The 24,377-nt window shown below is 43.2% G+C and overlaps 1 long non-coding RNA gene across 1 annotated transcript in view; it reads left to right on the plus strand.

The window, feature by feature from the left end:
- Positions 1 to 23,897, plus strand: part of LOC117366478 — a 37,884-nt gene extending 13,987 nt beyond the window's left edge. Inside the window, exons 3-4 of the long non-coding RNA XR_004540585.1 lie at positions 23,259 to 23,381; positions 23,745 to 23,897. This is a non-coding gene — a long non-coding RNA (uncharacterized LOC117366478). The remainder of the gene's footprint in view (positions 1 to 23,258; positions 23,382 to 23,744) is intronic.
- The last annotated feature ends 480 nt before the right edge of the window (positions 23,898 to 24,377 follow it).

Consider the following 24,377-nt stretch of genomic DNA (forward strand, 5'->3'; position numbering starts at 1 on the left):
TTAATAGGACTCGCCAGAACCTCTCTGAGCTCCCTTAGTATACTTGGATGGATCCCGTCTGGTCCCATCGCTTTGTCCACCTTCAGTTTTTCAAGTTGCTCATAAACACCCTCCTCCGTGAATGGCGCAGAATCTACTCCATTTTCTCGTGTAACTTTGCCAGACAATCTCGGTCCTTCTCCAGGATTTTCTTCTGTGAACACAGAACAAAAGTATTTGTTTAGCCACATTTGCTTTCTCCTCATCACTTTCCACATATTGTTTCCCAGCATCTTTTAACCTAGCAATTCCATTTTTCATCTTCCTCCTTTCACTAATATATCTGAAAAAATTTTTGTCTCCCTTTTTTACATTTTTAGCCATTTGTTCTTCCGCCTGTGCTTTCGCCAGATGTTTCTCTCTCTTGGCTTCTTTCAGTTTCACCCTGTAGTCCTTTCTGCTCTCCTCTTCTTGGGTTTTTTAAATATTTCACGAACGCCAACTCTTTTGCCTTTATTTTCTCAGCCTCTTGTATTTATTGATTTTCTTCACATAAAGGTCCGTAGCCATTTTTATCGCTCCTTTCAGCTTAGACCACTGTCTTTCCACTTCTCTTATGTCCTCCCATCCTAACAGCTCTTTCTTCAGGTACTCTCCCATTGCATTAAAGATCGTACGTTTGAAATCTAGGACTTTAAGTATCGTGCGGCCGCTCTCCACTTTAGCCTTTATAGCAAAACAAACCGTTTGATGATCGCTACTTCCCAGGTGAGCACCCACTCGAACATTAGAGATACTCTCTCCATTTGTGAGGACCAGATCCAATATCGCTTTTTCCCTTGTGGGTTCCGTCACCATTTGTCTGAGTAGAGCCTCTTGAAAGGCATCCACAATCTCCCTACTTCTTTCCGATTCCGCAGACTCCACACATGATGACACCGCAGAATGGGTGGTGGCCCTACTTCTTTCTGATTCCGCAGACTCAACGCATGATGACACCGCAGAATGGGTGGTGGCCCACATCCCAGCCCTAGAGACTCGCTACCACACTCTGGAGGCCCGCATAGAGGATCAGCAGAACTGGGGCCGCCGGAACAACTTGTGCATTGTGGGCCTTCCTGAGTTTATCCGGGATGCTGACCTTTGGCCCCTGGTGGTGCAGTGGCTGCACAGTAAGATGGGCCTGGACTTGTCCAGAGCTCCGGTAGTGGTCGAGTGAGTACATCGGGTGGGCCCTCAGTGATGCTAGACGTAGACTGGCCATTGCCCACTACCTCAACGCCACTCTCAAAGATAAGATCCTGGTGCTGTACTGGAGAGTGGGTGCGCTCAAACACAAGGGCTCACGGCTTCTCCTATTTAATGACTACTCACCTGCGGTAGTGACTAGCTGGCCGGCCCTTGCTCCTTATTGTTTGGAGCTTCGAAACCAGGGTCTACGGTTCATGGTGCTCTTCCTTGCACGAGTGTGAGTGCATACCGAAGCCAGACCCCATATCTGTGATAGCCTGGTGCAGCTCAAGAGATTTCTGGCGGGGCACGGAGAGGAACTTGCGCCTTGAGCGGGACCCAAGCTGGAGATCGTGGACATGGTGCTATCGGGCACCGAGGACTGTGTAAGGGGCTTGCCTCCGTGTTTCTGTTGAAGGGGTCCCAATTTTGTTTGAGTTTCCTACGCTGCGTCCCTGTGCTAAGGCTGGTATGAGCCTATTTGTGACCTGTGTGGAGTGGCTCCTCGGAGCAGCTCTGTGTTACTTCGGCAGGCTCAGGCCTTATTACTCTGCCAGTGAGCCTGTTGGTGCATTAAAGACCTTGTCTTATCTGCTGGCTGGCTCCCGAGTTGCCCGGGGGCATTCTGTTGGATGGAGCCTTATGCAATTGCCATTTTTCCTGCCACTGATACTGGATTCTTGGAAGGCTACGTGGACTTACTAGGCCTTGTTCTTTACTGTCAGGAATGAGTGAGGAAGTGGGAGGGGGGAGCCGGGCTTTGGGAATGTTTTTTTACCTGTTTGGTGGTGAGGTGGGTGGTGGGGGGCATGTTGTCTTCCTAGGGTAGAGGGTTGGGATGAGATAGGGTGGCTGAGAGGAGTGCTGGAGGAGGAGGGTCTGGGAGGGTGGATCGGGGGGAAAGTGTGTAAGCTGGAGTATGCTTGAAGCCTGGGAGCAGGTTATGTGTGCGTGTGGTTGGGTGGGTGGGGGTCTTCATCCTGTGGTTCTTGTTGAGGTGGACTTTGGCTTAGTGGGATCTAGCTGGGGGTTCCCACAGAGTCGCTCTTTGGCACTGCACTTTTTGTTTCAATGTTTCTTGTACCACTTAGATATTGGTTGACATAACCTCTCTCACCTGAATGTAGCGGGCATTTACTCTCCAATTAAGAGGTCCAAAATTTTCAGGTAATTTTCCTGCAGGAGATCCACCTCACGGCGGCGGAGCATTGTAAGTTGTGGAGAGGCTGGGTTGGGGGACAATGCCTATGCTTCCTGAAACTCTCGTCAGAGGGGTGGGGTGTAGGGGTGATTCCTTCCTCACACCTGGAGGTTAGTCTCACTGACATCATAAAGCATGAACCATTATCTGCAAGAAATCTTTCCAGCATGAACCATGCAAGAAGAGAAAAAGAAGAAATCATCTTTGCTGCCTGTCAGATGCAATCTGGGTATGTTCACCAGAACTGTGTGTTTCTCTAGTTAAGGACATCTGACTAAGCCTATATGTTCAGCCCGTGTGAAGCACTGGGAGTCATCTGCTTCTATGCTGTTCTTATCTATTAAGGCACCTCTTCCCAAGGCCTGTATAAGACGTTACACAGAAAGGCTATTCATCCAAGTTCTGTTTTTGGATTGGTTCTGAGAGGTCATCTGATGAGAACAAAGGAGAAGGTGCCTAATTAATTGCTATTCTATGCTGAGGTGTATGGAAGCTTGCATCTTAACATTGGATTCTCTGCACCTTCTATAATAATTAAGACCTGAGAAGTTACCTCTTGTGATTATCTCTCTCCTCCATGGAGAGAAGGAATAGGACTTTTATCCAGACCTGGTGTTCATATCACTTAAGGAACTATTGCTGACAGACTTTTACAGCTCACTTCAGTAAATAACGGAAGAAATCCTAACCGGAAGAAATTCCACATTGTGCCACGCCAAGAAAGGACTGATTCTATCTCCCTGGGGCTTGACCTGCAGAATGGTGAGCTAGGAATCATATTTCCTTAGCGGGGCTAGGTAGATCTCTAATTGGTGATAGGAAAGGAGTTGTTAATTACTCTGAGTGATAAACTGTAATAGACTGCTGCTAATCAGGAATTATTATTATAAGGAATTATTTAGTGTGTATGAATTAGTTCTATTTACTCATTTATTTATTAAGTATTGTCTGATATTATATACTGAGTTTCATGTATATCTTTGGACATTGTGTGAACAATAATTAGTTATTATTTACTGCTGGATTATGAATTATATTTTTATATCTATAGTTTCAAGTTTCAAGTTTATTAGGACTATCAAGGTTATCCAAGCAGTTTTTACAATCAGGTACTCAAGCATTTTCCCTATTTTTGTATAAGTTGGCAAAGAGTATAGAACCCTGGGATAAGGTGTTTATGGTTTCCCTAGCAACTGAGAGACACGTGACTTGTTTATGTTACGCTAATACCCATAAATCTACCTGGTGATTTTAGTGCACAAAGCCTTAGCTTTAATAACCCACAAAATAGTACAGGATCCCCAGGGGAGGTATGTGCTCATGGCGGGGGAGCTGCAGGGCAGAAAAGTAGTGCTATGCAACTTCTATACCCCAAATGTGTATTCTCATTCTTTTTTCTCCATCTTGCTGACTTCACTCCTTTCCTTCTCGGGTATCAACTTTTCTTGGCCAGGGACTTCAACATAGTCAGCAGCTCCACTGTAGATTGTAAACCAGCACAACCCCTTCGTGCTGGATCCGCCTCTCAGGGGATCAACTTCCTCATGCAGGAGCTCAACCTTCTGGATGATTGGCGCACTTATCACTCAGGTGAGCTAGATTTTACCTTTCACTTGTAGGTGCACAATAGTCTCTCCTGCATTGACAATCTGCTGGTTCCTTCTTCCTGGGTGGGGCTGATGTCCATCATTGATTCGGATTTTTTCAGATCACTCTGCTGTGGTCGTGCGGGTGTGCAGGCATGCGGAGAGGCCCTCCCGGGTGTGGCGCCTGAACTCCACACTCTACTTGGATGGGGACTTTAAGATCTATTTAGTGGCCACCTGGCAAAAATACACCACATTCAACGATAACGGGGAGGTATCTCATGTTACTTTCTGTCCCCCCAATTCATTCAACCCAATAAAATAGTCATTTGTAAATGTTCACTCAGTGTTCACCCGTATCACCAACTACTTTAGCTTATACTTGATATACAACAATTCATCAAGTCTTCATTGCATCAACAGAGAGATCAATTCAAATTCCATATGTTATGTTGTTCTCCACTTGTTCCATAGCATAAAGAAATTTCACAACATCCACAGTAATCAAGCTCGACACATTGGATATGTCCCTATAATCTTATGGCTTATGTTAAGATGGGCACTTTGCGGTGGAGGGTGCGTTCAGGGTGCAAAATATGGCTTGACTCCCTTCGGAAGGCCTGTACTTGGTGGGGGAGACTTGTTGGGGGCTTGGTGGGCAACTGGGCATGTTCCCCATTCTGAGTAATCCCCCTTTATGCCCGGTGGTTGAGGGGGAGGGGCGGGGGGATCTCTAGTTCAGTCAGGGCTGCTATTTTACAAATGCAAAGGGGGCGGCCTAGCCATCATCTATTACAACAATCTAGTCCATTCTGTAGATCATTCTTCAGGAAATGTCGCCATAGAATTTCTCCAAATTCAGCTTAAGACCAATCCAAAAACAGATATTTTATTACTCTACATTCCACCCCCCATAAATCATAGTAACTCAACTCTCTTACAAAATTTGATCTTTGATTTTTGTTCATCATCAAATTACCCGCTCATCTTAGGTGATTTCAACTTTCATTTTGACGAACCATCAAACACTTATACTAAAGAAATTTTATCTTACACCAACACCTTGATGTTATTGCCCATGATCCAACCCACTCAGCAGGTCATATTTTAGACATGATCCTAACTCCTAAATCACAGTTTTTTACCCTGGATAACCTCCTCAATGTTTCAGTCCCATGGTCAGATCACCATTTTATCTCCTTTAAGTTGCATTCAAGAAATAAAATAAAGTCGGTATTACATCCTAGAAAAATTAGCTATCGCGATTACTCTAAACTCGAGGAAAAAAATATCCAATCAATCATAAACTCAGAAACTTTAAACTTTCTGGCAGGCACCCTTGACGAGCATTTATCAATCTGGAACACATCAATACAATCTTTATTGGACAAGGAAGTCCCAACCATCAGCAAATTCATTCCTATTCAAAAAATACGCAATCCTTGGTTCTCTCATGAACTCTTATTGATAAAACGGCAACTGAGGTGCCTGGAAAGAAGATGGCGGAAAAATTAATCTGACGAAAACCGAAAATCATATAAAGAACTCGCATGCCTTTACAAGACTAAAATCAATTCCACAAAAAAAAAATATTATTCTAAAAAAATCTCGAAAGCAAGAAACCCCTCTATTTTGTATTCAATTCTAAAATCCTTATCACCTAATGCACTAACAGAAGTTAATAAAAACAATTTAACAGCTCAAAATCTCGCCAACCACTTCTGTGAAAAAATCAATATTATACGTAAAAGCTTTGATCAACCTATATCTGACAGTCCAACTGATAACCCAGATAACAGTCTTCTCCCACTTGCAAAATGCTCTGCTTTTAACTTCCCATCCTTAGAGGATATTGAACGCCTTTTCCTCAAAGTCAACTTAAAGGGTTCTAGTTTAGAAATTATCCCTCCACTAATCCTAAAAAAATTTTTTTTCCTGTTTTGGCCCATTCATACATCACTTTGTACTAAACAGCATTAGCACAGGCCTTGTTCCTTCCCCCTGGAAATCTGCAGCAATTTTTCCTATACTAAAAGACCATAAGATAAGCCCAGAGGAAGCCTCAAATTATCGCCCCATCACAAATATCCCTTTCTTGGCAAAACTAATAGAACGAGTAGTTTTTGACCAATTATCTGACTTTATTGAAGCAACCAATGTGTTGCATCCCAATCAGACAGGATTTCGGAAAAATCACAATACAGAATACTCACTGATCGGGCTAACCACAAACATAATCTATCATCTGGACCATCACAATTCAGTTATCTTCTTCTCCTTAGATTTATCAGCCGCTTTGACACCATCGATCACATCTTACTTCTAAATAGGCTAAAATCCATTGGTGTCTGCGACCAAGTTTTACAATGGTTTACTTCCTTTTTGTCAGATCGTAAATATACTGTACACTTTAACAATACTACTTCCAAATATTTCTCTCTAAATTACAGCATCCCTCAGGGTTCCATACTATCCCCATTACTGTTTAATATTTTTCTATCGCCCCTTCTGAGCCTATGTCAATCCATAGGTTTCACAATTTACACATATGCAGACGATATTCAATTGTCTCATCCTATAAATCCAGAAAAATTAGAAGACATACATCAGATTAATCAGAAATTAGAAACAATCAAAAATTGGTTGAATTCCAATAGATTATCATTAAACATTAATAAAACAAAAGCCATGCTCTTTTCACACAAACAAGGAATACATTTGTGCTCTACTTTCAACATCAATAACACTCCTATTAACATTGTTTCATCATTAAAATTATTAGGAGTCATTATTGATGAAAATCTCTCTTATCATGAGCACATAGGTAGCATAGTCAAATCCTGCTTTTATCGCATACGTCAAATCCATTCCATCTCTATGTTCTTGGAACCAAAATCCCTTAATATACTTATACATTCACTTATCATCTCTAAGCTAGACTTTTGTAACTCATTACTACTAAACATTACCCAAAAAGAAAAGAAACGGCTACAGATTATTCAAAATCTTGCCGTTAAATTAATTCATAACGGGAAAAAATATGACCATGTATCCCCCTTTCTGGTTGCCTCACATTGGCTTCCCAACAATCATCGCATCATCTTCAAAATTTTACTTTTGGTATTTAAAACTTTATCCACAAACGAACCGCAATTCATAAACAGGGTACTCATTCCATACAACTCTTCTCGCTCCCTTCGCTCATCAAGCCAAGGTCTTTTGGTAGTCCCTTCTTTGAAAGTGATCGGCACAAGATGATACGATATATTTTCAGTAGTAGCCCCTCAAGCCTGGAATTCTCTCCCCCAATATATTAGAGACGAAAAAGATATTAGCCGTTTCAAAATTAATTAAAAAACCCTTCTGTTTAAAGATGCGTTTACCTCCTATATGGAATAATTGCAGTGCAGCAGTCCTTTATTAAAAAAAATAATAATAATAATAATTAAAAAAAAACAAAAAACACCCTTCCTAATGTTTTTTCCTTTCGTGTTTCTCTCTTTTTAAAATGATTAATGTTGTAACCTGAATCCCTCTTCCCTTCCATCCAGTTGAGTCTGTTGGTCTGTAGGTCAAACCCCCTTTTTTTGGATTTATTATTATTATTATTACCTTGTATCTTAACATATGTTCAAATTTGGATTTTATAGTAATTCGCTTAATATTTTATTTGTTATTATTATTTTGTATTTTAACGTATGTTCAAATTTGGATTTTAAAGTAAATCGCTTAGTATTTTATGTATAAGCGATTCATCAAATTTCGAATAAACTTGAAACTTGATTTGGGACACTGTGCGGAGGGGCAATCACATGCTCAGTTTCCAACTCAGGAGGTACTTCGGTGTGCATGGGGGGTCCCTGGCCAACCTTTTTTCTCGTATTTGCAATTGAGGCATTACATTCCGGAACTTGGAGGCGAGGAGGATGGCAGTTTGAGTGCAGAGCTCCTCTCCCTGGACAATCTGCCTGCATTTAAATATCAGCAGCAGTGGGAGATCAATTGCTTTTACACCTAAGCAGCAACGGGACCAACCCACCAAAAACCCACAGTCCCGGTCCTGCAAAAATATGAGCTCCACCCTCCCTGCAGTTCGCTAGGAAAATCAACTGCTTTTACACCTAAGCAGCAGCAGGACCAGCCACCACTACCAAGAGCCCTTTGCCCCGATCCAGCCAGGCATGTGAGCTCCTCCCTCTGCAGTCCATTGGAGAGATCAATCTACCTGCTTTTAAATATCAGCAACAGTGGGAAATCAACTGCTTTTACACCTCAGCAGCAGCGGAACTATCCGCAACTACCAAGAGCACACAGACCCGATCCAGCCAAGAGTGTGAGCTCCACCTCCCCCTGCAGTCCACTAGGAAGATCAACTGTTTTTTACACCTAAGCAGCAACAGGACCAGCCACCACTACCGAGAGCCCTTTGCCCTAATACAGCCAAACAAGTAAGCTCTTCCCCCAGCATTCCGTTGGAAAAATCAATATGCTTGCTTTTAAATATTATCAGAAGTAGGAGATCAACTGCTTTTACACCTAAGCAGCCTATAATAGGAGCCCTTGCCCCGATCCAACCAGGCATGTGAGCTCCTCCCCCTATATCCCGTTTAAGAGATCAATCTACTTGCTTTAAATATCAGCAGCAGTAGAAAAACAACTGCTTTTACATACAAGCAGCAGCGAGACCTACCGCAACCACCAAGAGCCCACAGACCCGATCCTGCCAGGAGTGTGAACTCCTCCCCCTGCAGTCCATTGGAGAGATCAATCTGCCTGCTTTTAAATATCAGCAGCAGTGGAGATCAACTGCTTTTACACCTAAGCAGCAACGAGACCAGCCACAACCACCGAGAGCACACAGACCCGATCCTACCAAGAGTGTGAACTCTTCCCCCCATGCAATCCACTAAGAAGATCGACTGTCGGCTCCGGGCGGCTTTCCCGCACAGGAGAGAATCCTGCATTCACCATGGGCCTCATCTGGGGCAGCCTCCTTGGAGCGGCTGGGGCACGGGCAGTGTGTCTGGGAGGGAATGCATGGATGGGAGAACATCGCAGGGGAGGAGACATAGGCATCCTGGGACTGTCTGCCAAGTCTCTTCCCTGAAGAAGCCCTTTCTGGAAACGTCAATCGCTCCTCCTAAACTTACTTGCTCCACTTCATCACTGACGCTGAAACCGTGGATTGAAGACAAAGTTTTATTTTATTTTTCTTTCCAGCTTATGATTTATCTTTAATCTTATCTATTGTTTTGCCTTTTGTCTTTGTTTTGTTCTATTTCTATCATTTAAATTTCTCCAGAATTCTACTGTTCAACGGCTCCCCCTTCTGCTTCTATTCCTTTCTCTCCTCTCTTCTACCTTCCAAAGTATTTAGATCAATGCTGTCTTGTTAAAATGTTTATTTTATTTTTATTTTTCCTCTAACTCTACTTTTCACTTCTCTATTACCCTCCAGGTACTTTAGTTAGATTGTGAGCCTTCGGGACAGTAAGGGAATTTTTCAAGTACCTTTCTTATTTCTAATCTTAATGTATATTTTCTGTAAACCGCTTAGAACCTAACGGATGTAGCGGTATATAAGAAATAAATTACATTACATTACATTACATTACTATCATAGTGAACTGGCCAAGTCTCCTTGGGGGGATCTTTCCACAAGCTTGACCATTTCTTCTTGCATCTGCCTGCCTCTGCTAATTCTGTCTCTATTTGCTTTTTTGGCCACCACCACACATTGGGCAGAAAATTTAATTGTATTATCTACAATGATACCCAAATCCTTTTCTTGAGCCATAATTCCCAAGGTGGACCCTAGCATCCAGTAACTGTGATTCAGGTTATTCTTCCCAATGTGCATTTGCATTTGTCCACATTAAATTTCATCTACCATTTGGACACCCAGTCTTCCAATTCCTAAGGTCTGCCTGCAATTTTTCACAATCCGCATGCGTTTTAACAACTTTGAACAGTTTAGTGTCATCTGCAAATTTAATTTATCTCTTTTTCTCTCTGAGAGATCCCAAGTGCCTATCCCAGGCCCTCTTGAATTCAAACAGTCTCTGTCTCCACCACCTCTTCTTGGAGACTGTTCCATGCATATACCACCCCTTCTGTAAAAAAAGTATTTCCTTAGATTACTCCGGAGCCTATGACCTCTTAACTTCATCCTATGCCCTCTCATTGCAGAGTTTCCTTTCAAATTAAAGAGACTCAACTCATGCACATTTACATTATGTAGGTATTTAAACATCTCTATCATATCTCACCTCTCCCGCCTTTCCTCCAAAGTATACAGATTGAGATCTTTAAGTCTGTCCCCATACGCCTTATGATGTAGACCTTCTCAAGAGTAGTCAGGGGGGAAGACACAATGGCTATGCAATAGAAAATGGGGCAGGCTAGTGTGTGATTGAAGCGGGGTGTTTACCAAATGATTGGTCAGCTCAAACTTGTGATTTGTATGCTCTCAATGAAGCTTTGCAGTTGCTAAAAGGGAGGGAGGGAGGAAACAATTTATACTGATTCCACATATGCATTTGGAGAAGTACAGACCTTTGGGAGGATTTGGGAGGAGAGAGGGTTGATTAATGGAAGGAGGAATGAACTGGTACATGGAGAATTGATTAAACAAGTGTTGGAGAATCTTTTACTCCCTGAAAAAATAATAGGGGTGGTGCATGTAAGTGGACATCAGAGGGCACACACACAAGAGGCTATTGAGAATAGACTAGCAGATGAGGCAGCGCTGGAATCTGAAAAGGTGACCATGTGTACCTTGACCCCTAGGGTACCAGATTGCTCCCTCATTCACAAACAAAGAGGAAGAGGAATTAGTCGAACTGGGAGCAATTAAGACAAATGAGGGGAAATAGTTATTGCCTGATGGCAGACAGATGCTAAAACAAGCAACTTATGCGAGAGGTATTGTCTGTGTTACATCAGAGGAGTCATTGGGGAATACAAGCTCTATGTGACTTAGCTTTTAGAACAGTGGTGCCCAATACGCTGATTGTGATCAACCGGTCGATCGCTCAGGCAACCCCACTCGATTGCGAAGCCATGCAGTTTCCCTTCTGTGCTGTCCGGCTTTCTCTCTGGCCTCCCGCGCATCCCTTTACCTAATTTTAGCAGTGAGCAGCCTGCAGAGAGGATCGCCAGTACTTTAGCGATCCTTGCAGGATACCATAGGCCTCAGGAACTGTCTTCCCTCTGCCGCGATCCTGCCTCTGATGTCAGAGGAGGGATGGGACTACGGTAGAGGGACAACAGCTCCTGAGGCCTATGGCAACCTGCAAGGATCGCTAAAGTACTGGCGACCCTCTCTGCAGGCTGCTCCCTGCTAAAATTAGGTAAAGTGATATGCGGGAGGTCAGGGAGGAACACGCAGGCCTTCTGGGGGGTAGTCCTTTGGGGAGACAGACCTTCAGGATTGGTGGTGCAGGCCTTTGGGGGGCTGCAGGTCTTTAGGGGGGATAGGCAGGCCTTCAGGGTGGGGTGCAGACCTTCGGAGGGTAGTGCAGGCCTTCAGGGATGGGGTGCAGGCCTTCAGAGGGGACAGTGCAGGCCTTCAGGGGGGGACAGGCCTTCGGCGGAGGAAGGCCCTGGTGTAGAAGGGAGGGAGGGAGGGAAGGGGGGTTCAAAAAGACGTGCATATGCCGGTCTTTGGGGGGAAGAAATAATGAGTCTAAAAACAGAGGAGTGGGAAAGAGATGGTAGACAATGGGATTTAGGGAGAGAAGGAACAGAAAGGGAGAGAAGTTAGACACAAAGAATGGTGTGGAGGGGGAGATAGAGATACTGGATAGGAGGGTAGTTGGGAAAAGAAAGGGAGAGATGGTGGACCCTGGGGTGGTGGGGAAGGAGGAAGAGATGCTGGATGAAAGAGTAGTTGAGAAAAGGTGGATTTGTGGATGAAGACGAAAAAAAGGAAAGATGCCAGACATCCAGGGGAGAGAAGGGAAACGGAAGGGGAGGACAGAGATAGAAGATGGATGGTTAGCACAGAGAAAGAAGGAGACCCTGGCAAGCAAGTTATCAGAAGACAACCAGAGCCTGGGACCAACAAGATTTGAATAATGACCAGACAACAAAGGTAGGAAAAATGATTTTATTTTCAATTTAGTTATCAAAATGTGGCTGTTTTGAGAATTTATATCTGCTGTCTATTTTGCACTATGGCTCCCTTTTACTAAATTGCAATAGCAATTTTTAGCACAGGGCGCCTATGAGCATCCAGAGCAGCGCAGAGCATTCAGCGCAGCTCCCTGCGCTAAAAATCGCTATCGCGGTTTAGTAAAAAGGGAGGGGGTATTTTTGTCTAGTTTTGTATAGTTGTTACTGAAGTGACATTGCATAAAGTCATCTGCCTTGATCTCTTTGAAAAAAAAACCTCAGAATATAAATGATAATTAACATTTTCTCTGCGTACAGAGTGCTTTGTGTTTTTTAAAATTTTATTGTTGGTAGATCATTTTGACTTGGTCATTTTAAAAGTAGCTCGCAAGCCCAAAAAGTGTGGGCATCCCTGTCTTAGAGTATATGGATGCCCAGAAATTTACATAGTGGCAAAACAGATTTGTGACTGCTATGTAACTTGCAACAAGATAAACAAAAAGGTGTTGCAAAAACAACCTTTGCGAGGCAGGCAACCAGGATTGCGGCCTTTCCAGAGCATTCAGGTAGATTTCATAGAGCTACCTCCAGTGGTAAGGCTCAAGTATTTGTTAGTCTTAGTAGATAATTTGACTGGATGGGTGGAGGCCTATTCTATGACTAAAACCATAGCAGCAGGAGTAGCTAAGGTGGTCTTGGAACAAATCATTCCATGATATGGTATTATGGAAAGTGTAGATTCTGATCAGTGAACACATTTTACATCCCAGGTATCTAATATAATAAAGAGTTAGCCCTGCATGCGCACTCCTATTTGCGTGTTCTGTGCGCTGTAGGTCTGTGGCCGAAGGAGTTCGCATGCGCGCTAATATGTCACCAGCCTATCGTCTCCACAAGCCGGACCGCAGCCAGACGACGATCTCCGTTCCTCCTGCCACCGCCAAAATCCGTTCCTCCTTTGTCGCCCACCCCCTTCTCTTCCCGCGGGCCCGAATGGCGATTCCAGCAGCGTGTGCATCAGTCTTCACACGCTGCTTCGGGCCCTTCTACTGCCCTGATTTGCTCTGCCGCGTCTCTGATGATGTCATCAGGGACGTGTCAGAGTAAATCAGGGCAGTAGAAGGGCCCGAAGCAGCGTGTGGAGACTGATGCAAGCGCTGCTGGAATCACCACCTTTGTAGTCCGGACCACGGGAAGGGAAAGGGGGGGGGTAGAGGAAACGCTAATGCTGCTGCACAGGGAACTGGTGGGGGGGGAGGGAAATGGAGGGGAAGGGAATGCTGCTTTGGACAGACAGACAGAGAGAGGAAGGGAAACACAAAGAAAATAAGAAAGACTCAGGGGCAGGTGCACAGGGAACTGGTGTGGGGGGAGGGAAATGGAGGGGGATGGAATGCTGCTTTGGACAGACAGACAGAGAGAGGAAGGGAAACACAAAGAAAATAAGAAAGACACAGGGGCAGGTGCACAGGGAACTGGTGTGGGGGGAGGGAAATGGAGGGGGATGGAATGCTGCTTTGGACAGACAGACAGAGAGAGGAAGGGAAACACAAAGAAAATAAGAAAGACACAGGGGCAGGTGCACAGGGAACTGGTGTGGGGGGAGGGAAATGGAGGGGGATGGAATGCTGCTTTGGACAGACAGACAGAGGGAGGAAGGGAGACAGAAAGAAAAGAAGAAAGACACAGGGTCAGGGAGATACACAGAAAGACAGACAGGCAAAGGGGGCCAGGGACAGAGACAGACAGAAAGGACAGCGGGAGCCGCGTCAGGAGGGGTGCGGGATGTGGCAGTGGGAACTTTTCCAATGGGTGCAACTGGGCGGCTGTCGGGAACCTCTGATCAGGGGCAGAGCAAGGTAAGAGTATCATAGGGATAAGAAGGAGGAGGGAGGATAAAAAAGGAAGGGATGCCTACTGCTGGACAGGGGGAGAAGGAAAGAGATGCTGATGGACAGGGGAGGTGAAGAAAAAGGAACGGAGGACTAATGTTGGACAGGGGGAGAAGGAAAGAGGTGCTGCTGGACAGGGGGGAGGTAAAACAAAGGGAGAAGGGCTGCTGCTGCATAAGGAGAGCAGTGAAGGGGTGGTGGTGGACACAGTGGAGGTAAAAGGAAAAGAAAATGGACAGGGGGAGCAGGCAAGGGGCGGTGATGGACAACCAAGGAAAAAGAAAGGCAGAAAGAAAGAAAGCGGCTAAGGAGAGAGAGAGAAAGAAAGACAGACACACACACACACACACACATATGTTCTAGCACCCGTTAATGTAACGGGCTTAAAGACTAGTTACAAGATATTATGGCTGGGCTGGGTATTATGTGGGACTTTCATACCCCATGGCACCTACCCGCATCTGGTAAAGTGGAACGATTAATCAGACTATAGAGGCATTTGGCTAAATTGATATTAGAGACTATGTTACCTTGGACAAAATGTTTGCCTTTGGCACTGTTAAGAATCAGATCAACTCCACAAAAAGACATAGGGATGTCTCCTTATGAAATGTTATTTGAGCTGCCATACTTGGGGAGAGTAGGTCTTCCCACATTAGAGATGGGTGACCAGTTTCTCAATAAGTACATACTGGCAACTGTCTTGTTCTTTGCATTCTCTCAGGGTGAAAGGACTTGTGGCTCAGACACCACCTTTTGGAATTTGTGGTCCACAGTTTATAGGCAGGTGATTGGATTTACATCAGATCCTGAAAAGAGTCAAAGTTACAGCCAGAGTGGGAAGGATCATTCCAAATACTACGTACTACAGAAGCTGCTGTGAGTACATGAGAAAAAGGGTGGACACATTACACCAGAGTCAAGAGACCCATGGAAGTGCCTGCCCAGTGGTGTGTACAGCAGTTGGAAGAGGATCTTCTGCACATTTCCATCAGGAGACCAGTGATCACAAAGAAGTAATCCAACAAGATAAAAATATCCTTTTGCATTGAACTTTGAAATTTGTTTTGGACATTTGTTGGACACTGTTTCTTACTGACAGCTCTCATGAGCATTTGGGACTCAAGAAAAAGGGATTGGTTATTATTTATGTCAGTAAGATTGAGGGAATATCTATATTCTACTGGTTTAACACTGAGAGGTTGTGTGGGAAACCAGGGGAAAATGTTAGGTTCAGTATTGAAAATAGTAAAGTTGATTCTGTGGTTTTACATGCTAGAGGGAAGCCGAGCCAAGTATTGCGGCTTCAGTATGGAGGCATAGAGGGAAAAAACACTGAACCTTCTGAACAGGTACAGTTTACTATTACAGTAAAAGACTAACAATCCACAGGTAATACAGTTTGATGCATGTTTCCTAATAGATTGTGGGGATGTATCAAGCCAAAAGAGGTATAGTCCAGAAGAGAAGTATATGTGTCTGGATTTTGTAAAGTGCGCCTAACTTTAGGCATGCTTTAGACCAGTGGTTCCCAACCCTGTCCTGGAGGACCACTAGGCCAATCGGGTTTTCAGGCTAGCCCTAATGAATATGCATGAGAGAGATTTGCATTTAATGGAAGTGACAGATATGCAAATCTGCTCCATGCATATTCATTAGGGCGATCCTGAAAACCCGATTGGCCTGGTGGTCCTCCAGGACAGGGTTGGGAACCGCTGCTTTAGACATCCAATTTAAGTGGTTACTGAGCGATTTAAGGGTCTTAACAAGCGTTAATTGGGACATAGATGGAGTTAGGCGTTCTTAGAATTAAGACGTGAGATATACTCGAGTTTTGGGAAAAGTCGCGACCAAGTTTGTAGACGTGGGCGAAACGTCGGCATGGTTAGAGTTAGGCACCACATAGACGCTAGTTAGGTGGCAGACCGCGTCTAAACATCATGGAAAATGTAGGCGAAGGAAAAGCTGGTCTAAGTGTAGTTTTTGCTTCTTTTCAATGGAGTTTTAGCTTTTGTAGCTAGCGACTTCCTATAGACGCAAATTAGGAGTGCTTTCTGCTTCCGCAATAATATTTTCTATAGTGAGTTTGATTATGGGTTTTTTTTTCTTCTTTCTCCCTCCTAATAGATTTAATAAGCCACCATATCAATAGGGCACATCAATATAAACATATTACAGGGAAAACATAGTATTTTTCTTTTTTTTTTTTTAGTTCAAATATTCTTTATTAAAGAAATTTCTTTAGGAAAAAAACAAACAAACAAATAACAGAACAATCATGATAAACTATAATAGCAGCGCAGTACCTGGATCAGAAAAAAAATGGCTGGAAAAAAAAACCATGAGCAAAAACATTGTGCATACAATAAAAATCAGAAACACAATAGAAAATAAGAAAAATCAAGAAGAGGGTTCATAAAAATACATATTGTTGGAAAGAAGACCATGTACAGGCAACTTTATGTAAACGAAAAGTATATAAAGAACTGTGTAAGTCAAATTTGTGTGTTAGACAAACTAAATTCCACCACATAGACACATAAGAACATAAGAATTGCCACTGCTGAGTCAGACCAGTGGTCCATTATGCCCAGCAGTCCGCTCACGCGGCGGCCCTCTAGTCTAAGACCAGCACCCTAACTGAGACTAGCCTTACCAGCGCACGTTCTTGTTCAGCAGAAACTTGTCTAACTTTGTCTTGAATCCTTGGAGGGTGTTTTCCCCTATAACAGCCTCTGGAAGAGCATTCCAGCTTTCTACAACTCTCTGGGTGAAGAAGAACTTCCTTACGTTTGTACGGAATCTATCCCCTTTCAACTTTAGAGAGTGCCCTCTTGTTCTCCCTACCTTGGAGAGGGTGAACAACCTGTCCTTATCTACTAAGTCTATCCCCTTCATTACCTTGAATGTTTTGATCATGTCCCCTCTCAATCTCCTCTATTCGAGGGAGAAGAGGCCCAGTTTCTCTAATCTTTCACTGTACGGCAGCTCCTCCAGCCCCTTAACCATCTTAGTCGCTCTTCTCTGGACCCTTTCGAGTAGTACCGTGTCCTTCTTCATGTACGGCGACCAGTGCTGGACGCAGTACTCCAGGTGAGGGCATACCATGGCCCGGTACAGCAGCATGATAACCTTCTCTGATCTGTTCGTGATCCCCTTCTTTATCATTCCTAGCATTCTGTTTATCCTTTTTGCTGCCGCCGCACATTGTATGGACGGCTTCATCAACTTGTCGATCAGAACTCCCAAGTCCCTTTCCTGGGAGGTCTCTCCAAGTACCGCCCCAGACATCCTGTATTCGTGCATGAGATTTTTGTTACCGACATGCAGCACTTTACACTTATCCACGTTGAACCTCATCTGCCATGTTGATGCCCATTCCTCGAGCTTGATTATGTCACGTTGCAGATCTTCGCAATCCCCCTGCATCTTTACTACTCTGAATAACTTCGTATCATCCGCAAATTTAATCACCTCGCTCGTCGTACCTATGCTCCAGCCAGTTTTTAATCCATGTGAGTATTTCACCCTCAATTCCATGGCTTGCAATTTTCCGAAGTAGCGGAATGCTTGGCCATCAAAATAGCATGGAAAAGAGTACGGGTATTAGATGCAGAGAAACGAGATGGAATATAACCGGTCCGATCCAGCTGGATAAGGCTATCTAAGACTTGAACAAGTCTAGAGGCAAGAATTTTCACATATAACTTTGCCTCTATATTGACTAGGGAAATAGGACGATAATTTTTCACCTCCATGGGATCACAATCTGGCTTTGGAACAACTATTACTAAAGCTTCCTTAAATGTGGAAGGAGACTGCGGAGACTCCAAAAGAGCTTGGAAAAGATGTAAAAATTTAGGAATAAAAAAGAGAAAATTTACAAAAAAAACTCAACAGAAAAATCATCTCCACCCAGAGATTTTCTAAGTGGCATATGAAAAAGAGCATCTTCCACTTCAGCATAAGAGATAGGAGAAATCAAGAGCTTCTGTTGTTTAGGAGATAATGTCGAGTGCAGAAGAGACTAAAGAAAGTCCTCAATATGCAGAGTAGAACCTGAATGGTCTGTAGAATACAATTGTTCATAAAATCTAACAAAGCAATCAGAAATAAGAGACGGATCCGATAACAGGTCACCCGATGACGATTTAATTCCTGTAATATGTTGCTTTTGTTGTTTGGATTTAAGAAAAGAGGCCAAAAGTCGCCCAGATCTATTCCCTTCAGCATAATATTTAGCAGAGGTCTTAAACACAAAGGCCGCAGATGCTTCAGAACATTTAATAAGAATATTGAAGTTTTAAGATCTCAGTATACAATTCAGGAGCCTGAGAGGCTGCATGTTGCAGTTCAAGGACTTTAAGACGAGTTTCCAATTGGGATCTGATAGCCAAATCTAATTTATTCTTTTTAGCAACATAATGTATAATAAAGCCACAAAGTGCAGCCTTCATGGCATCTCACTGAATTTGTACAGAGGTATCATGCACAGTGTTACAAGGCTATGGTGCGCCCGCATCTGGAATACTGTGTACAGTACTGGTCACCGTACCTCAAAAAGGACATGGCAATGCTTGAGGGAGTCCAGAGAAGAGCAACTAAACTGATTAAGGGTATGGAAAACCTTACATACACTGACAGACTGAAGAAGCTGGGGTTGTTCTCCCTGGAAAAGCGGAGACTCAGAGGAGATATGATAGAGACCTTCAAGATCCTGAGGGGCATCGAAAAGGTTGACAAAGACAGATTTTTCAATTTGAAAGAAACCACAAGAACAAGGGGTCACTCGATGAAATTGAAGGGGGACAGGTTTAAAACAAACGCAAGGAAGTACTTTTTCACACAGAGGGTGGTGGACACATGGAACACCCTTCCGGAGGCCGTGATAGGAAATAGCACAGTACAGGGTTTCAAGGAAGACCTGGATAGGTTCCTGGAAGACAAAGGGATTGAGGGGTACAGATAAGAGCAGTGGAAGGTTTAGAGATAACTGTAGAGGTAGGCAATAAAATTAGTCAGGGACCGCTGACCAGGCAATATGCCTGATGGGCCGCCGCGTGAGCGGACCGCTGGGCTGGATGGACCTCTGGTCTGCCCCGGCGGAGGCGACTACTTATGTACTTATGTACTTATAAGAATAATAATCCTCCAAAAATTGTTAAACCGCAGTAACAAAATAAGGATCCAACAGCAAGGAGGAATTAAACCGCCATTGGGAAGAACGTTGTAAGGACAAATCAGTATGCAAGATTAAACTAACAGCAGCATGATCAGAAACCAAAATTGGATGGATCTTAGTAGAAAACAACTTGGAAACTAAAACTTTAGACAACAACAACAAAAAAAAAATCCGAGAATAAGAGGCATGAGCTGCCGAAAAACAGGTGTAATCCCTGCCAGTTGGATTGAGAAGGCGCCAAGGATCAACTATCCCCAAATCACTCATAAGAGAAACCAAAGTATCTCTAGTGACAGAGTTATAAAACTTCCCGGTATTAGACTTATCCAGATAAGGATCAATATGCATATTAAAGTCTCCACCAATTAACAAGGGGATATCACTAACTAATTCAGGTTAAAGAAACAAGTCTTTAAAGAATTGTGGATCTTCTTTATTAGGAGCATATAGGGAAACCAAATTAAGCCTGTGACCCTGATAGGAAATTTGGGCTACTACCCATCGACTCTGAGGATCGGCTTTGTGGTGGAGAACAGTAAGTGAAGCATTTTTATAAATTAATATAGCAACTCCACCACGCTTCCCTACAGCAGGGGCATAAAGACATTGACCAACCCAATCCCTCTGCAATTTAACAGATTCAGAAGCACTTAAATGAGTTTCTTGAATCATAGCTAGAGTAGGATGAAACGATTTTAAATAACTGAGAATTTTCTTACGCTTGATCACATTGTTGAGACCATTTACATTAAGAGAAACACAGTGAAAATCTTTAGCAACTGACATAGGAAATAGAATAAGTAAACTCACAGAGATTTACAAAAATACACCAGCGGAAAAGAGAAGGAATAAAAAAAATAAAAACAGCACTAAAATGAATATCCAGAAAATAAAAAGAAGCAAAGGAAAAAGTCCAGGTACCACAAACAAGCGGGCTTGCAAACAACAGCCAGCAAACCCCAAAACAGAGAACTTGTGAGGGAAGTAAAGCCGACAAGATCAGGGATCTGGGAAATCCCCACAGAAGCCTAAACACAAAAGTGTCAACTAAAGATATCAAAAAGCATAGACAAGGAAAGAAAATATTATACAGCATTTGTGTCATAATATCCCATAAGAAAGAGAAAAAAAACAAACAAACAACTCACATAACAAAAGCCAATCAACAGCCAAAAATCACTAAGTCCAGAAAGGAGAAAAAAAAAAAAATACCAGCATAGGTAAGAAAATCTTCAGTAGAAGGCAGGGAAGAAATTCACAAAAGCGTCCAAACAGTCATGGTGGAGTCGAGACCTGCATTTTCATATCGGAAAGGCCCTGCTGCTGAAGATATTCCTGTAAATCTGCAGGATAATCAAAATTCTTGGTGACATTATTCAAAGTGACCTGCATACGGGCTGGATAGAAAATGCTTGAGTACCTGATTGTAAAACCGCTTAGATAACCTTGATAGGCAGTATATAAAATCCTAATAAACTTAAAAGCCCATATTGGGCCTTCAGACGTTTGAGTTCCGGTCTCATCAACAAGAATTGTTTATGTCGAAATGCAGTAGATTTAGCCAAATCAGGTAGAATCAAGATGGTATGCTCCTGCCATTTCAAAGGTGCCTTTTCTTTGGCCTTCTTCAAAACAGCCAAGACTTGTTGGTATCGCAGAAGCTTTAAGACCATAGGCCGCAGATATTTAGAATTGTGGAGGTGATTCGACGCGACCCGCTGGGCCCTTTCGATCTCCATCGGCTGATCAAAACAGAGATTAAGGAGTTCAGGTATAAATTTAACACAGAACCTGATCAGGTCATCAGCCTCCGCAGACTCTGGAATCTCCCAAATTCTCAAGTTATTCCTGCGACTACGATTTGCCAAGTCCTCTACCTCCATCTGAAGATGGGAAATCAGTTTCACGTGCGAATCAGTAAGGGCAGCCTTAGTTTCCAACCTCGTGGTGCGAGCATCTAGAGATTCCATTTTCTGGCAGAGCATCTGCATCTGTTCCGTTTGTGATTGAATTTCAGCCTGCAGCTCTTGCAAAGCTTGCCGATTGTCCAGGAGCATTTCCTTAATATCAGCAAATTCCCCCAACATCGTCAGGGTCAGCTGGCACCCGATGTCTCTTTAGAAGAGTGCGATTTCGCCGGAGAAAGTGGGTCTGGTTTCGAATGCTTAACAGTCTGTAAGGCTGCAAAAACAGTCTCTATATGCTGTGTTTTAGATAAAGCCATCCCTGAAGCAGCAATACATGCATGGAAAAAACCAAGCAAAGAACGCAAAAACAGATTTTACTGTAAAAATGATAGTAGACCCGCGGGAGCTCACCCAAACACGTCCATTCACATGCCTAGCTAGACCACGCCCCCCCCCCAACATAGTACTTTTCTGCCCAAACAGTAATATGATTTACTCAGTACACCACCTTTGTCTTTCCTGCTTAAAAAAATAACCCCCTTTTTTCTCAACAAACGGTGCTGCAATCAGCTCTTTCTTGAGAGCAAAGAAAGAACATGAAAAAGATATCATTATTGCACACAGTATTTCATTTCTCAGTGCTTAAAAAGACAAAAATCAGATACAGACCTTAACATGCATTTTCCCTCATTGCAAAATGGAGCTGTGCAGCTTCAGAAAGCTGACCTCATCAAGGTGCCACAATTAAAAGTTGAACTCACAACCTCTGTATGAGCAGCATAGGATTTTAACACATTGAGCTATATCAGCTTCTACTCAGGTGGAGCTCACTGCCCTGTCATATCACAGTTGACTGACCTACCTATGTATTATCTGATTAGCTATCATATCATAGTCATCACAAAGAAAGCATTTGTGACTCACCAAGTTAATGTACTTTGTTGCATCTTGTCCATCTTCTCAAGATCACCAATTCAAATCCCACCTTCTCTAATTTTAACAACTTCCTAACAGCTTCCTATTAGCTGTCATAAGAGGGTCTAGATCAGGGGTGTCAAAGTCCCTCCTCGAGGCCGCAATCCAGTTGAGTTTTCAGGATTTCCCCAATGAATATGCATGAGATCTATTAGCATACAATGAAAGCAGTGCATGCAAATAGATCTCATGCATATTCATTGGGGAAATCCTGAAAATCCGACTGGATCGTGGCCCTTGAGGAGGGACTTTGACACCCTGGTCTAGATGGTGGACTTTGCCGTTTTTATCAGCACATTTCCCTTTCCAGGCAAACTTATTTTCTCCTTCCCATGGCTAGGACATCCTAAGCTGCCATGGGAGGAAACTTCTAGTCTGATAGAAAGATGCCATTTGTGGCTCACCAGGTTAATGCACCTTGTCAATCTTCTGAAGTTCCCCAGTTCAAATCCCACCCTCATCTTCACTCATTTTAACAGCATCCTAACAGCTCTCATAAGTGCTGGACTTTGCTGTTTTTCATCAGCAGTTTGCAGTTTGTAGGCACTGGTACATCAGATACATTCATCTACTCTCTGCTACAAGCCATTATGGTAGGAATGGATTTCCTTCTATGCAATATCCGCACAGGGCAACAGGTATAACAGTTTACTTAAAACTTCAGAGGGCTTGGACAGGTATTGAAGGAAGGTACATGAACCAGAACTGATTTCTTCTTTGGGACTCCCATTCTGTGTTATTGCTTATGATGATTCTCCATTAACTTTTTCTCCCCCTGATATCTGCCACAACTCTCTCCATTCCACAGGGTCATTAGCAGGTCTGAGAATTAATGATGATAAAAATAGGTTCTAGGAGTGTTGGCTGATAAAAAACCATGCTGTTTGAAACTTTGGTGCCAGCAAAATGGATATGCAAGTTACATGAATATGTGGAACCTATGATGTTGGGAAGATGGAAGCAGTGCTTTTCTTTGTAGAACTAAAAGTAAATCTTTTTAGAGTCATAATTGTTAGGTATCGTTATTATAAAAAAAGGACCAGTGGTTGTTTTGGGGTTTGTTTGTTTTTTTGCTTCTGTTCATTCTAGCTGTTATTCTGAGACTGTGGTGTGACATATTCTCCCAAGACTTGTGTTTGTTATTTTTGCCACAGATGTCTTATCATATTCCCCCTTTTCTCCTGATTTCAGGTTCCCAGAGTGGCTAATGACTCCCCTTGTGTTTCCCAGAGGCCAGAGCAGGTCTGTTCAAACTAGGTTCAGCACAACAGCTTGCACCTGGCCAAAGCTCAAATACTAAAACAGAAAGAATAGGTGAGAATGATGAACTGCAACCTTTTTTTTGCCCTTGTGATGAATTATCTACATTTTCACAATACAAAAATGTTTCACACTTGTTTTTCCTTCAGAAGGCTTTTAAAAATGAGCGCTAAATCCACGCATGCGCTAACTACTAACGCATGCATAGGATAACATGCACGCATTAATATTTACCGCACGTTTACGCAGCACCGATTAGGTGGCATTAGCGTGTGCTAAAGATTAACGTGTGCATGTTATCCTATGGATGTGTTAACAGTTAGCGCAAGCGTGGATTTAGCGCACCTTTATAAAAGAAAGCCTAAAACTCACCAGTCAACTCCTAATTTGTCTCAATCCATCTTCCTTTTTCTTCAGCCTGCCTTCTCCTTCCAGGAGCAGATTATGGGACCCTACCAATTCTATCACAATAACAACTTGGACCTAGAAGTGGCTTACTCTGCATACCTGTCATCCATCTCATCGAACTGCAGTTGCCTGATATTACACTTGCATGCTGCTTTCCTGGACTGTGCAATAAAAATATTATACCATTTTTCACCTTGTGCTTATTTATATTGAGTAGAAGCTGGGCAGTAGTGTTTCCTTAATAAGCACAACTTCAGCTACTTCGTCACAATGACCTTTATCTTATCTAGTGTTCCATGAGGCCCAGGCTGCAAAGGAGAGATGTGGGGAGGCCCTTAGGGGTGGCAAACAGGGTAGCTGGCATGTCTCCTACCTCACAGCCTGCAGCCCAGCATAATATTTGAGAAAATGAGATTAGATGAGAGCTGGAGAGGATGAACAAGGTGCCTTAACTTAGTGGCTTCTTTCAGTCAAGGGAGAGGTTTCCTACCCTGACAGATTGAGATATGCTTAACTGCAGCTGTTTCGGCATGCTGCAGGCGCTCCATTAAGGAGCCGCAAGCACACCGAAGCTACTGCCCAAACGACGCCTAAATGGAACAGTATAATCCAACTGGAATTGCTATCATTTTATGGCTTATT

The sequence above is a fragment of the Geotrypetes seraphini genome, chromosome 9, assembly GCF_902459505.1.
Source record: "Geotrypetes seraphini chromosome 9, aGeoSer1.1, whole genome shotgun sequence".
NCBI lineage: Eukaryota > Metazoa > Chordata > Amphibia > Gymnophiona > Dermophiidae > Geotrypetes > Geotrypetes seraphini.